Source organism: Eptatretus burgeri, chromosome 4 (genome assembly GCF_056783735.1).
Source record: "Eptatretus burgeri isolate ZD-2024b chromosome 4, Ebu_testis_v1, whole genome shotgun sequence".
NCBI classification, from domain to species: Eukaryota; Metazoa; Chordata; class Myxini; order Myxiniformes; family Myxinidae; genus Eptatretus; species Eptatretus burgeri.
The window spans coordinates 68,584,112-68,596,386 of NC_140964.1; the positions used below are offsets into that span (position 1 = coordinate 68,584,112).

The 12,275-nt window shown below is 41.6% G+C and overlaps 1 long non-coding RNA gene across 1 annotated transcript; it reads right to left on the reverse strand.

The window, feature by feature from the left end:
* Positions 1-581: 581 nt before the first annotated feature.
* Positions 582-11,204, reverse strand: LOC147028291 (uncharacterized). The gene is made up of 3 exons (XR_015056922.1): positions 11,068-11,204; positions 1,183-1,366; positions 582-717 (listed from the first exon to the last, which is right to left on the reverse strand). It is a non-coding gene; the product is annotated as an uncharacterized LOC147028291 (long non-coding RNA).
* Positions 11,205-12,275: the final 1,071 nt, after the last annotated feature.

Consider the following 12,275-nt stretch of genomic DNA (forward strand, 5'->3'; position numbering starts at 1 on the left):
TGTTGTGAAATCTTAATCGTTCAATTTCCCCATTTTTTAGCCCATGAAATGTAAAAATAATAGTAATATTAATAATAATAAACGATGTACTTTACTTTGAATGTTATGGATATTCCTGTTACAGAAATTTACACTTGGTCGAAATATGATTCAATCATTAATTTCCATTGCACATTATATCTCTGTCAAAACCTTGGAATGTAACTTATGTAAGTGTCAACATGTAGTAAATTTCATCGATTTAATGAATGGGGTGTGTAAATAGAGCACATGCATTGTGGGCCAAATGGCCTTCTCCTGTATCCAAGTTCCTTGCATAACATTGGAATGTCAAAATGTTGTCGGAACCAATATATACACGGGTAATTGTAGAATTTATTTATTTATTTCGATTTAATCACAAGATCTATCTATTTCAAATGCTACACAGAATATAAATATGAGGAAATATAAAATTCTCGTTTTGACCTGCAAGTATGTAATGCAATAATGCATGTTGAAGAAATGCAATTCAGTCAATCATCTGTGATGTTTTTTTTTTTACCTTTTGAGCACCATTATCACTTACCCATTGGTCAAGCTGCAAGAAGCATAAGCAAGTTAATGCTCATGCAACCCAATGAAAGATATTGTTGTGTCCACACCGATTGAGGCCGACATTGGATGGATGGACCGAACTGGCTTTTACTGCCTGGAACTGTGTTCGAACAATGGTGGCTGTGCACACATGCAAATCACAAGAAGCAGATGAGGTTCTTTACACTTTCAAAACCAACGGTTTTATTTCCCAACCAAATAAATAAAAAGAACCAGGGGATGGTAGAATCATGATGGAGGAGTATGGTGGCGGGTTGGGGAAGGGAGGAAATAGGGAACACGGTTTCAATAAATAAATAATTACATTCATAGACAAAATGTAAGGCACCACACACCGGATTCAATCACAGATGGTGGAGGGGAAAGATACAAGCAACTGGGTGAGGAATTAGCTCTGCAGTGGAGATGAACAGGCAATGATGTGGGTGACGAAACACACGGGAAAGACGACGAAGGCACATGGCAGGACCAACGAATGGGGCAAGGCAGGAATGATGAAACAGAAACATGGCAAGAACAGGAACAGGAGAACGTAGGTAAGCAGGACAGAACAACCTTTTCTCCGACAGGTGATTCTCCACTGACCTCCCTTTGTGGCGCAATCTGCATTCTCCTGTCCCTCTCGTGAGATCTCCAAAACTCCACCCTCTCAGGGAGACAAAAACTCCGCTCTTCTCAGGAGGTGATCAAAGCTCCTCTCCTCTCTCCTGGACAATTCCACCCCTCTCAACAGAGATGTCATTCTTCGTGACCTCACCTGGTCCCTCACCTGGTGGGACATACAAGAGGTTATACGTACAATTGTCTTTATCCCTAACTATTTATTGCAATGCACCACGCTCCATATGGTGCACATTTAAACAGCCAACTGTTAACCTACATTTCCCTACTTAATCACATCAAGAGGGGCTAACTACTCCTACACGGATCATATTACTCTATACATTTCTATCTGCCCCCCCCCCCGCCCCCACACAAACAAAACACAATGAAAAATAAATTCCTTCATACCGTGTCATCAAGGTTCCAAACCACGAGTCCCAGAGAATTAGAAGGAAACAACCATATTATGACATAATATATTTGGTGTATATTGTTACATCGTGGAACTAAACATCCTGAATATATTATCGATGCTATTAGCTGGCCAGAATAATGAGTCCAAGTGAACATTTGGATTGCAGTACAAGCAACAAGTACAAGCCACTTGGGATGGTTATGGCTTTTGGGATTTGGAATGTTTCCGGAATGGCTTTTAAAAGGCCGCATCACTATGATTGGTTTAAGATTGACAGCTGTTTAAGAGAGAGGCTTATGAGTGACACATCAACAAGTCACCTTCTATGATAATATGAGCATGAATGCTCAGTAAAATTATTGATCAAATGAACTAAAAGCTATCTTACCCAACTCAAACCACAATGCTCGACCCAAAATAAATTAATAAATAAAGATTACTGCTAATAAGGCAGGTTGCGAGAGGACTCTGACATGGATTACATAGGGCACCTGGAATGGCAGAAAATGAGAGATAATTTGGATGGCTCAGATGAGGACAGCTCCACACAAGGTGCATCCGAAATACTCAGCCTCAAAATTCTGCTGCTGTACCAAGGAATCTGCATCACCAGGTGGACTATGATGGATCTGGAGAGCTAAAATCTCCAGGGAGCCTTTGGGGGCCTTGAGGCCACAGACTGGAGAAGCTTTCATGGATGTAGTAGCAAACTGTATAGCAAAGTCAGCGAGAGGGAGGAACGAGAAGATAGCTTTAGCAGCTGATACATGATTCGCTGGAGTCCTTTCATTTTGGCTCTTTCTTTTTAAGCCGAGGTAATGACAGATTGCGCTGGAAGGGGTCCGGGATGCACAGCTCGTCTATCATTTTTAGTGAAGAGCAAATGTAGAAAATGCAGCCTCGCATGGCTGTAACATGCCACACACATCCCAGAACAAAAAGTGGAGATCAATCAAACCAACCGAAATGCTGAATTACACACAATGTTGAGAGTTGGTAAGCACTGGAATGTACAGCTGTCTCTCTCAAGCTTCAATCTACCTGCCACTGATTACAGACAAAGCATGTGGGGTCCCAAGTGGGTCGTGCTGCATAAGCAGACGGCCATTGGGCACAGGAGCTTATGGATCTACCAATCATTCCCTTTTCTTCCCTTTATCCTCATCTGACATATATAAATAAATATATATATATATATCTATATATATGTACTTGTATATTCATTTTATACTCCAGTGCGAATTAAGGCAGAATGTGATGCAATTTTTTGGTTCAATATCAGTTTGATAATGAAAAAAAAAAACTTTTAAAGTAGGTTTTTCATTTGATTATCTGGATTGTGGTAAGTTTGTGTGTCCACAGTAACTTTGGTAATTTGGCCAGGTCCAAAGGAGGTGACAAAGTTTCATCTCCAATCACTATTTATATGAGAGCTTCTTCTTTTTTGTCATCTACAAATAGGTGACATGAGCATCAATTTGTGAAAAGGTGTGGCGTTCTTGGTGTTATGGTTTTACTGCCTACCTTACAATGAGTCCCCAAGTGAAGATTTAATATGATGCGTTGATTTACCCACCGTTGTATCATGTTTATTGAGAGAACAAGGTGGCTGAGGATCACCTGATGAAGGATGTAATTAAATAAGGCCATTACTTATATTCAAAAGGGGTGTTTTAATGAACCCAAACACCCAATTTTCACTCTTGCACTTCCTTGGAGTTTTCTTCATCGGCCTGCAAAGTTTCAGGCTGCTAGGTTTTTATAGTTTTGGAGTTATGGAGGACACGCATGCACGCATGCTCGCACACAGCCTATTATTAGTATGGACTACATATTTGATCTTTGAGTTATATCAGCAGACCTTATAGGAGACACAGGTTTAACAAGTGGAGATTGATAAAGGTTTGCTAATCACCATGTGAAGCAAAGTAAAGTTGACATTTTCAGGTCTTCACCCTTCGTCAGAGCAAGAAAGCAGTTATTTTTTGTGGCAAAACCATTTGTCAAAAGATTTTATAAAATAGGAGTTGCTCAAAGGTGTGTTAACCGACAAAGGATTAACACCCAACATATCTGCTTCACTTAGCTTCCAAGGGCAGTCAGCATACTTTTTACAACCTTTACTTTATAAACCCATTATTATTCAATTTCTCTGCTGATGCAGACCGACACGAGCCTTGATAAAGACAGTATTCCTGTCTCATCGAAAACAGCTGGACATGTGGATTTTTTTTCTCTTCAGAATTCACTTAATTTTCATATTAATGACAGAATTTACTGTTGATTATAATCAGTCACAAGTGTTAAAGTAGTGCAACATATATATATATATATATATATATATATATATATATATATATATATATATATATATATATATATATATATATATATATATATATATATATATATATATATCAAGGGCCACTGATACAATCTCACCTACTTGTGCTAAAAATTTAAGACGACCCCAAATAACATCACAGTGATACTGACTAAACTTACCAAAATATATACTTTAACACTTGTGCTTTCACCAATTTCAGTTAGCAACTAGAGTCAAATGTGCCACCCACTGATAAAAGCACACAATGAAGTCAGAACCCTGAAATGAAGAAGTCAATTGAAGGCCATTTCTCAGGTTGAGAATTTGTGTGTGATTGAGAAGGAAAAACGTGATAGCTGCTACACTGATACCCACCGTATCAGACGACAGGCTTTAGAAGCCGTTTGTGGCATGGTATGCCTGGTGTTGGCTTAATGGTTGTGGTGGCAGGCTTGGGATCCGAGAGTCCTGAGTTCAAATCCTGCTCAGCTGTTGAATAAATACCAGGTGGGGTTGACTCAGCCTGTCACCCTTCTGAGGTTGGCAAAATGAGTACCAGCTTGCTGGGGTGATTGAGCCATTCGAGTATCCTTTGGAGTGGTGACCCATCCAGGATTGTGCCAAATAGCCCAAGAGACTGCTTCAGCAGCACTGAAACTGTGTACAGAGTATGGTCCTGATGGATGGATGTGGCATGGTGATCAGAAGCTACTTTCCCACTGTCCATCCTCCACCCTGCCCCCCATGGAACATGCCTGGATCCATTCTACTATCCATAGCAATGCCTTGATTATATGTGTGCTCTACGTCCATCCCAACTGTGTTGACTCAGGGTATGATGCTCTTTCAGTCAACATCAACTCCATTCTATCCTCCCAACCCAACTATCTCAATCCGTATCTGTCATGACTTCATGTGTCTCTTTTCCAGCTGGCTGGATGTCAGTCTTCGCACCACTGTTCATGGTATTGCAGCCAATGGCCATTGTACACTTCTGGCCTCATATAATCTATTTGATGTCCAACCCAGATTTCCACTTCTGGCTGTTACTATTTGCTTGACTTCATAATGTCCAGCTACTCTTTCACTCCTCCTGTTATTCATTGTCTGCCCTCAGCTCAACAGATGATGTACTCCTGAAAGTGTCTACATCGGTCTTAAGAAATTCACCAGGGTGCCATGTCATCTGAAATTTTAATCAAGCAGATTGGTCTGGCCTACATTCCACCATATTTCATACTGACTGAACCACTATCTCTTCATTTCCAAAAATAGACAGTGCTTGTGACTTATTTCTCAATAATCTATTCTCTTTCCTCCATCAGTATGCATCTTTATATGCCTCCAGCTATCTTGCCAAACAACTCGTCTCCTCGTATGACTCGTGCAGTGGCACAATTACCAGACAGCAGCTTGCATTTCTTCTTCGAAAGAGAAACACAAATAAGAACCTGCAGTGTCTCTGCACAGCTCAGAACCATTGTGTTTGTCTTCAGACGCACCAGAATTCAGCATCAGGCCCACCTAAGATTTGAGCTCTAAGCTTTTTCATCAATGACAAGAACTTGTTGGAGTTGGCAAAATCTGTTTCTAGAACATTATTTCTGGAACATCTGGAACAATGGAAGAACAACTGGAGGGATTGTGGGAGTGAACAGGGTGGACAGAAGAAGGATGGATGAACTGAAGGAGGAGATTGATGTGCAGATGAGCTTGATGGGGACATTGGTAAAAAGCCGGCTGAAGTAGGCTGGACACTTGGTGCAGATGGAGGGAGAGAGAATGGCAAAGAGAGGATAGGTTGATAGAGCAAGGTAGGAGGAAAAGAGGTGGACCGGGGTTGAGATGGGAAGATTGTGTGAGGAGGGATATCCATAATGTGGGGGTGGTTTAGAAGTGGAGAAAGATGGCTGAGGACAGGGGGAAATGGACAATCATTGTGGTCAAGGCAGGGCAGAAGTTTGGTACCGTTGGACCTCAGCTCTTATAAAGGGATGGGAAGGAGAAGAAGATCTTTTCTGTTCCTTCTGACTTGAAGGCTGCAGTCAGAATTAACCTTGCTCTTGTTAAGGCTGACTGCCTCAACTCTGGCTTTACAGAAAACTCCCCAATCTCTTGCTTCCTGTACCAATCCCACACCCACTCACTGAAAACAGCAACAGTATGTGTACTTCTTACCTACCGAAGTGTAGAAATTCCAAGCTCCTCTTGACTCCCACAATTCTTCTGGTTCTGACATCATCAGTGCTCTTACACTCTAAAGCTGTTCACCTGCTTTGTCTACTCCTATTTTATCTCATCTGTTCCAGGTCAATTCACGGGGCACTTGCCTGAATCTTGAGAAAATCACCAATATCACCCCCAATTCATCAGAATAATGCCAAAATTGACACTTATGTAATGACCAGTCAGCCTTATCTGTATCATAAACAAAGTAAAGCAATCAATAATTTCCGCTGACCTTAAGAGCCATCTATTTGCTAACTCTCTCATTTCTGACCATCACGTTGGATTCCACCCAGGTCATTCCCTTTGAACTTGCTGCTTCTTTGATCCCAACAATTGATTCATTCCCTAAATCTGAAACAAGAGGTCAGTGCGATCTCACTGGAAATCTCCAATGCCTTTAATTCTACCTGGTACCCTACCCTGATTACCAAATGGTCACCTAATGGTAACAAGGTTCCCACCTCGACTGGCTATCAGATTTATTGTGGACTCATAAGTAGTGGTTTGCTTTATACAGAATACTATCCGATGCTATCCCTCTCAAGGCCAGTGTCTGTGGAGGTAGTTTCCTGGGACCAATCCTGTTCTTGATGTGTTTTTGTCACTAGAAAATCAACTATTTCACTTTGAAGATGACTCCACCATGTACTGAATAGTTCCACAACCACCTGCCAGGTCAGCTGTGGCAGCATCCCTCACTATTGACATGGAGAAAACAAGCAGCTTGTAATCCACCTGGAACAACTACTTCAGTGCAAGAAAGGCAGACCAATATTATAACTTATTCCATTCATATGGACACACAATAAAATCCCCCAATTTATTTCTGATTATCTTCTTTTTCAGAAGATTCCCTAATCAGACAGATTATGGACAGGTACACTCTTTAGCGTTACCCCGGTCTTATTGTCAGCTCTAACCTTATGTTTTTGGCAGATTAGTGCTCCAAGCTGGCTTCCAAAGTTAGCCCCATCTTATAATGCTCCTCAGTGCCACGTCCCTTTCTTTGCTGTTCTCAGCTTAAAACAGTGTACAAAGCCTTCACCTGGAGTATCATTGAATATGGCTTCCCACTATGGACTGGTGTTGCTGCTTTCCATCTTATCCACCTTCATGCCCTGGAATCTAAGCACCAGAACTCCTCAATATCAATGGAATGTCATGTTAAGAAGCTAACTCTGGGTTTGCTTCAGTCGGTCGTCTTGCAGTCTTTTTTAAGTGGCTCTATTCTGGTCTTGCTCTTCCTGCCCTCTTATCTCTGTCTACCAACTGCCCATCTATGTCACATACGTTCTGCCAGAAACTCCTTCCTTGTTACTATCCCCAAATCAAAATAAACTACTCACCTCCATTTTTTTCACACAACTCTTTCCTTGCCTGTGGAACTATTATCCTGAGAGTGTGTTGTCTCAAGGTCTTTCCTGCATAATTTCTAATGTGATGCCCATCACCATCTTGCAGTCACTCCAATTTCTACAACTGAGCTCTACTACACCTGCTGAAGTCCTGTTCTTACCCTTTTCCTGAAATTCATCTCCTTGTGCCATGGTACATCCATTTGTTGTTGTCCCACTCTTTTCCCTTTACCCCCTCTTGTCCTGCTATTCCATGCACTTCAATACCTATATTTAGAATCTGTGCAAAATATCAAGCCAAGTGTGAACTTTCATTTTATCACAAATGTCAGTGGTGCTACTGACATGGATAATGTCAGTGTGCACTTTCAATAATTTCTCGGTTCAGAAACAATTTACAGATGCCTTTCTTCAAAATGCGGTCTAAAACTGCAGCAGATGATAAATCACTGAGTCACTATTCTCATCCATCCTTACCCTTGCTCATGACGGGAAAATTAACCACCTGGTCAGACATGACGTCCATTCGAGTCATGTGATAATAAGCAACAAAGCAAGCTGGCTTAAATTACTCAGGTCATGAAAATAGTACCATCTGTTTTGCACATCCTCATCTGTTCTTTTTTTACCTTCAAGTACTCCCCCCAGATATACGATATATTCCACGCATGATTATAAGAAAAACATGATTGGCATAACGCTACTCAGCAATTACAGCAAATTATGAATACACAACATAGGAAACTCAATTGTTTCCTATTTTGGGGAAATGACCACCATAAAATGTAATGAGTTATAATTCCAGAATTGCAGATCCAAAGTATGTTCCATTTTCAAGAAATTATGTGACACATGCACACGACATCATTAAAGGAGATCATCAAAGAATGACTCTTTGTAAAATCCTCTTATTTTGGAATACATGATCGAGGCTTGTGGAAGAACTAATTATCTCTTTGCTTAGAGCTCCACTCTCTGCCGTAACATTGCTTCAGATAGGGAGGCAGCAGCCTCTTCCCTCGGTTCAGACCATGGTAAAATCATGAGCTGGTCAAACACTTGGAATATGTCTTTCAATCCTGACAAATCTCTCAGTCTCACTCTGTCTCTCCAAAAGGACCATCTGGAAAACCCTCCCATCTACTTCTTTGACAATCCTCCTGAAGAGGTTCAGTCACTTAAAGTTTTGGGATTCGTTGTCAGCCAAGAACTTTCTTGGGCAAACCATACTTCTAAATTTGCCTCCAAAGCCAGTCTCTGACTGGGCACCCTCCATCGTGCAAAGCCCTTCCTTGGCATACCCAAACTTTTATTCACCTACAAGGACTTCATTTGCAGTTTGATGGAGTACTGCTCTTCCCTTTAGGCTGGCAACCCTGCCTCACACTGTGCTCAGCTTGATACCATGGACACCAAGGCCTTCAAGATCATTGGAATCTCATGCAATGAAGCTGAGTCAATGGGGCTATTACTTTCACATTGCAGACAGGTCAGTGGTCTTTCTGTCTTCTACAACTACCTTTCTGGTCTTACCCCCTCTGCTCTTTCTGCACTCAGCCCCTCTCCACAGCCCCCCAGTTTTCTGAAGGGAAGGGTACATGTGATCTGCCAGCAACCCCCTTCTAGTGAAACTCCCAAAATCCAGAATTTCTGCTCACCTTCATGTCACCATGTCCCCCATCCAAAAACCATGATATTTTCTAATCCCATTAACCCCCTCCCCCCTTTAAGCCTACCTCTTTCCAAGCTTCCAGTTTTTTTCCTCTTGTGAGTTTGCAGCTGTGTCCATCTTGTCCACCCCCCCTGGTGTTCTCCCCTACTGCTTATTCCTCCCCACATCCCTTATTTCTTCAAGTCTCCCTCTATTTTATAACTCATTTCTGTTGGTGCATTTCCCCCTCTTTCTATTGTTTCTTTTGTTCTGAATTATGTCCTGATAATTCAGTTCTGCTCTGAATTATGTTCTGCTCCCCCATAAGCCTCGACACCGAATGCAATTTTTTTTTGAAATGCCAGGGGAAAGATAGGAGTATTACCAGAATTAGAAAAACACTATTAAGGAAAAGGGGGTTAAATGGCAGAATAGAAAGGAAATGGATGATGGGGAGAATTGGGGAGGAGGGGAGACAAAAAAGAAAAGTAGGATATGTAAGGGGTTTATATTTGATCAAAATTTGTAATTCCTTACTTTTTGTGCACAAAATCTAGGCTCATAAAAGAGCAAAGAGCAGATGGCAAAAAGGCAGTAGGTGGATGCAACAAGCAAGGAAATGAGGAGAGAGAGGAGGGAAATGTTATCCTGAATTAAGAGAGTTGGGCGAAGTAGCCAAAATGGGTGTATAAATGTTTGCCGGTTGGAAAACGAAAGGACATAAGTTGTGGTGTACTGACAACTTGAAGCCCTGGACGGAAGAGTGGGATTGAGCAGTCTCTGGAAGACATTTCCACAGAGTGGAGAAGTGAGGAACAATAGAGGTGAGGCGTGAAGTCATCTTGGATTTTGGGACTTTATCCGGGAATGGGTTACAAGAAGAATGCATGTCTGCTGGAGGAGCTGGGGTGGGTTGGAGAGCTGAGAGAGCAGAGGGAGCTCGACTTCAGGTCTTTCATCAGCATACAGCCCAATTTCAGCATCAGAAGGGACAGATCCAGCTTCAATTTGTTCTTGAATGGTGGCTTGAAGGGACTTGTATGAAGCATATGGCCATTATATCACACAAGGTATTCATCATACAGACTGAAAGCTAGCTTGAGATAGCTATGCGTGCAGGAACAACTTTGCAAAGTGAGGTGTAATATGATTGGAAAGTATTAGTTTAATATAGGTCAAAATATTTATTGCAGGTCCTGTGAGTACTCGATGCCTGGAGTTGGCTTCATGGTTAGGGTGGTGGTCTTGGGATCCTCGGATCCCGAGTTTAAATCCTGCTTCACTACTAAATTAATACCAGGTGGGGTTGACTCAACCTGTCATCCTTCTGAGGTAGGCAAAATGAGTACCAGCTTGCTGGGATGATTGAACCATTTGAGAACAGTATACTGTGTCAGAGTGGTGACCATCCAGGATTGTGCCCAATAGCCCAGGAGACTGCTTCGGCAGCACCAACACTGTGCAGTGTATGGTCCCAATGGATGGATGGATGGAGTCCTCTGACTTTGCGCTTTCATTAACCCCAGTAACATATAATAGGCGTTGCCTCAAATACAATTTGTGCACAATTAAAATAAACCACAAATCCTACAATGGCAAGAGATAAATAATGTAAATCTGACATGAAAGAAATTAATTATATGTCATTGGAGTGAATGATAAAATTTGTAAGGATATTTTTGCAAAGCAACACTCACCGTCAAGAAAACAAGGCAACCATGAATCATGCAAAGACAGACAGCTTGTCTGAAAAGTGACAAATGAACAAAGCTGTTTACCGGGAAATCAGCACTGATGGTGCAAGGAGCCGAATGACAAGAAGTTATGCTTGACTGCTGAAATACTGACACTTAATTCCCATCAATTCCTTCAAAGGAACTTACCGACTTACCTTCAAAAGAAACACTTGAAATCCAGTTTTGTGACCTGCAGAATGGAATAAAGGGCACCTTGATCACCCCAGAATACTTTTCGTATGCCTTGCAATGAAGCCCAAGAGCATAATTTCATCAATAACTCTTCTGTTTGCTGAAAAGAAAACGTTGCATCAGTTATCTTTTTACATGCAGGCACGTGACTTGGTGTACACATTTGATCGGTCGTTTTTGAGCGAGTCAGATGTACAACTGCCAAAAATGCAGAGTGTGAGTTAGCTTTGGTTGGGACGCAAGAAGCTGCAATTTTGAAAAATCCTCTCCGATCAATCTCCCAGCCATAAAAGGAAAATATTGTCGCATCAAAGGTCCAGCGAACGCTGATGCCCTGAGCGGAAGGTCGAAGGCCTCTGCAAATGACCAAAACGATGTTTGAATTTACACTGCGTTCTTTTAATAGCTTAAACTGCGTTCACTTAACAAGTTATGATCCCCAAGGATCGTTCAATAAATGAACCACATTTGGTGGTCGATCTGGCTAAACGAATCAGGAGGTCATCAAACGACAAGTAGGGAGCACATATACTTAATGCAAGAATAAAACACAAAATCACAATAAAGCACTAAACTATCAGACTCGAAGCAGAACAAAGTAATGTGGGGAATCTGGCTCTTATCTTCCATAAGACCCACCATGCAGCAAGCAACTGGTCCTGCAATGGCCACTCATTGCCAACTCCGCCTATCCAGGCTCTCACCCCTCGCCAGCTCACTATACTGCTCTGGCCTGCAGTTCTCTGGACCAAACAACCCAATACTGTCCATTATAAGTGTCAAGTACGTTTCATGTGCTTTTATACTTATCCTCCATCTGGCCTCGTCTGTACAGAAGGTTTTATGCAGCACACCTGACTCGATTCTGCTCTAAGATGACAATCACAGCCTTTGCCAGTCCTCATATTACATACAACTTATCCCTGACAGATCTCTGTTACAGGTTTCATTTTACCCTACTCCAGAACAAGCAAAATTCTTAATACATTCTATCTATCCCCCAATCCCCCTCCCCCCTTCCCAAGCCTGCTTCCACATGACAATGGGTTAGTACAATGTACAGTCTGCTAAAAATAATTGTGTTTTGTAAATCCTAGAATTGTCTTCTTTATAATTATTTCGAATCCTGTTTGGTTTGGTAATCCTGTCTGAGCATTTCTCTCAAAATCAG